We start from the raw sequence: 4,140 nt of genomic DNA on the forward strand, positions 1-4,140 counted from the left end.
CAAGAGTCTTCTCTAACACCACAGTTCAAAAGCACTAGTTCTTTGGTGCTCAGCTTTCTTTATAGATCAGCTCTCACATTCACACATGACTACTGGAAAAACCATAGCTTTGACTAGACGGACCTTTGTTGGCAAAGTAATGTCTCTGCTTTTTAATATGCTATCTAGGTTGGTCATAACTTTCTTTCCAAGGAGTAAGCATCTTTTAATTTCATGAATGCAGTCACCGTCTGCAGTGATTTTGGAGCCCAGAAAAATGAAGTCTGTCACTGTTTCCACTGTTTCCCCATCTATTTGCCATGAAGTGATGGGACCAGATGCCATGATCTTAGTTTTCTGAATGTTGAGTTTTAAGCCAACTTTTCACTCTCTTCTTTCACCTTCATCAAGAGGCTCTTTAGTTCTTTTCCCCTCTCTGCCATAAGGGTGGTGTCATCTGCATATCTGAGGTTATTGATGTTTCTTCCAGCAATCTTGATTCCAGCTTGTGCTTAATCCAGTCCAGCATTTCTCATGATGTACTCTGCATATAAGTTAAATTAGCAGGGTGACAATGCACAGCCTTGATGTACTTCTTTCCCTATTTGGAACCAGTCTGTTGTTCCATGTCCAGTTCTAACTGATGCTTCCTGACCTGCATACAGGTTTCTCAAGAGGTAGGTCAGGTGGTCTAGTATTCCCGTCTCATTAAGAATTTTCCACAGTTTGTTGTGATCCACACAGTCGAAGACTTTGGCATAGTCAATAAAACAGAAGCAAATGTTTTTCTGGAACTCTCTTGCTTTTTTGATGATCCAGTGGACTTCTGCTTCCTCTGCCTTTTGTAAATCCAGCTTGAACGTCTGGAAGTTCACGGTTCATGTGCTATTGAATCCTGGCTTGGAGAATTTTGATCATTACTCTGCTAGCATGAAAGATTAGTGCAATTGTGCAGTAGTTTGAGCATTCTTTGGCATTGCTTTTCTTTGTGGTTGGAATGAAAACTGACCTTCCAGTCCTGTGGCCACTGCTGAGTTTTCCAAATTTCCTGGCATATTGAGTGCAGCACTTTCACAGCATCATCTTTCAGGATTTGAAATAGCCCAACTGGAATTCCATCGCCTCTGCTAGCTTTGTTCATAGAATGCTTCCTAAGGAAAACTTGACTTTGCATTCCAGGATGTCTGGCTCTAGGTGAGTGATCATACCATCATGATTATCTGTGTCATGAAGATCTTTTTTTTTGTAATGTTCATCTGTGTATTCTTGCCACGTCTTCTTAATAACTTCTGCTTCTCTTAGGTCCATACTATTTCTGTTCTTTACTGTGCCCGTCTTTGCATGGAATGTTCCCTCAGTATCTCTAATTTTCTTGAAGAGATCTCTAGCCTTTCCCATTCTATTGTTTTCCTCTATTTCTTTGCATTGATCTTTGAGGAAGGTTTTCTTATCTCTCTTTGCTATTCTTTGGAACTCTGCATTCAAATGGGTATATCCTTCCTTTTCTCCTCTGCCTTTTGCTTCTCTGCTTTTCGTAGCTATTTGTAATGCCTCCTCAGACAACCATTTTGCCTTTTGCATTTCTTTTTCTTGGGGTTGGTTTTGATCACTGCCTCCTGTACAATGTCATGAACCTCCATCCATAGTTCTTCAGGCACTCTGTTTATCAGATCTTACCCCTTGAATCTATTTCTCACTTCTACCTATAATCATAAGGGATTTGATTTAGGTCATACCTGAGTGGTCTAGTGGTTTTCCCTACTTTCTTCAATTTAAGTCTGAATTTGGCAATAAGGAGTTCATGATCTGAGTGACAGTCAGCTCCCAGTCTTGTTTTTGCTGACTTATAAGGCTTCTTAGTTTGGGTAAATATCAACAAAACTAACTTTCTTAGTGTTTCTGGTAGGTCTCAATCAGATGAATTTTACCCATAAATATGTTAATGATTGTTTATAAATTTATAAGAGTTTTGCAACTGTCAACTTAAGTCTGTCCATAATGTTGCTTAAGAGCCCATGTCACTTATATGTGATATAATTTTTAATGTTGTTTCACTATGGATAATTTTATTTATGGAAATCCATACTTTCAGTATGGATAAGTTTCTAAATGACTAAACCTGTGTGTGTGTGTGTGTGTGTGTGTGTGTGTGTGCATGCATTTAACACACAATCAGCCCAGAGTAAGTGCTTCCTTAATGTGAGTTCTTATCTTTAAAATTACACAGGCTAATCTCATTTGGATTGTCCATTAGCACTAGGAAGGAAAGTGCTGTTTTCAACATCTATGACTTAAGTGGTATTTCACCATGATCCCTAATATCCTACCTTTCAAATCAATATAGCCAATGAAGGTGGAAAGAATACTAAAGATAAGTTTTCCTAGAGGAAACAAAGTCTATGAAAATGAATCTGGGAAATAGAGCCTTTGCTTCAATAGAATCATATTTTATCTTGAATTTGTTTTTCTTTTCCTTTGATGCAGATTTCCAACTATCAGTCAGGACGATGGATGTGGCGAACGAGTCTACAGTTTCTGATTTTGTTTTGCTAGGACTCTCTAAATCCTGGAAGCTACAGACATTTTTCTTCGTGGTGTTTTCGCTGTTTTATGTGGCGACAATGGTGGGTAATAGCCTCATAGTCATCACAGTGACTCTCATCTGCACGCCCCCATGTACTTCCTGCTCACCAACCTTTCCTTCATTGATATGTCTCTTGCTTCCTTTGCAACCCCTAAGATGATTACAGACTACCTCAGTGGACACAAAACCATCTCCTTTGATGGCTGCATCACCCAGATGTTTTTTCTACACCTTTTTACGGCACTGAGATTATTTTACTAATGGCTATGTCTTTTGATAGGTATATTGCAATATGCAAGCCTCTCCACTATGCTTCAATCATAAGTCCCCAGATGAGTGTGGCCCTTGTGGTGGCTTCCTGGGTTGTAGGAGTCATGCATTCACTGAGCCAGGCCATATTCGCTCTCACATTGCCACTCTGTGGTCCCAATCAGGTAGATAGCTTTTTCTGTGACCTTCCTGTGGTGATCCAACTAGCATGTGTAAATACTTATGTCCTGGGCCTCTTTATGATCTCAACAAGTGGCATCATTGCCTTGTCCTGCTTTATTCTTCTATTCAGTTCTTATGTTATTGTCTTGGTTACTATCAGAAATCATTCTTCAAAAGGAACGTCTAAAGTTCTTTCTACCTGCACAGCTCATTTCATTGTTGTCTTCATGTTCTTTGGGCCCTGCGTCTTCATCTATATGTGGCCACTAAGCAGTTTTCTGATAGACAAGATTCTATCTGTGTTTTATACCATCTTTACTCCCATTCTGAACCCAGTAATCTATACTTTGAGAAATCAGGAAGTGAAAACAGCCATGAGGAAACTGAAGAATAAGCTTCTAAATTCTAACAAGGCAACTCCATTGCAATATTTTTAGTTTTAACATCTAGTTTTATTCCTGGGTATTAATTGCCACATTTTTTTGTGCACACAGTACACGTTAGGCTTTTATTTCTCAAGTTATTATCAACTTGAAACTGCCAAAATTTGTGAAATCACAAGTTCACGTTAAAACTATCCTCATACATGTATTTATATTAAATACATTTTAAATTTCAGAAAAGCAAGCTGGCAGAAGCAAATTTTTCCAGATGCAAAGAATATCTATAAAAATGTCAAGAGTGATTGCTTCAGTTAGGAAATTCAATATTAGCATTCTATTCATTGGAAAAGAGGAATAGAAAATGAGAAGAGGAAGTATTGATCAAAAGATAACTAGAAGATAATGACATTTACATACAACTAACAACTGAGTTACTCAGAGAACTGTAAAGTATGACAATTAGTAAGTTTCTGTACGCCTTACAGATTCAGTACTGCTGTAGGAGTCGCCTCTGATCAATCAACAGTGATTATCTGTGCACATTCCTAACATGACTCCTTAACATTTAAACAGATTTGTGAGTTCTATCAGAGAAAGTCTGAGTGTATTTCATCATAAATGTTGATGAAGTCCAAAGTGAGTGCTGTAAGCAGACACTCACTTTTAGCTAATAAGAAACACATTCATGATAACTCCTTCTCATAATACAGACTGAAAAAAGAGGCCAGAAAATTCTGCCAGTAGAAGATATTATGAAATGAG

At 38.1% G+C, this 4,140-nt stretch overlaps 1 pseudogene; it reads left to right on the forward strand.

The window, feature by feature from the left end:
* The first annotated feature begins 2,486 nt into the window (after positions 1 to 2,486).
* LOC148776931 (olfactory receptor 4K2-like) lies at positions 2,487 to 3,432 on the forward strand (annotated as a pseudogene).
* Positions 3,433 to 4,140: the final 708 nt, after the last annotated feature.

This window comes from Moschus berezovskii, chromosome 9, assembly GCF_049115385.1.
Source record: "Moschus berezovskii isolate FMDL1 chromosome 9, NW_MosBer_1.0, whole genome shotgun sequence".
Classification (NCBI taxonomy): Eukaryota; Metazoa; Chordata; class Mammalia; order Artiodactyla; family Moschidae; genus Moschus; species Moschus berezovskii.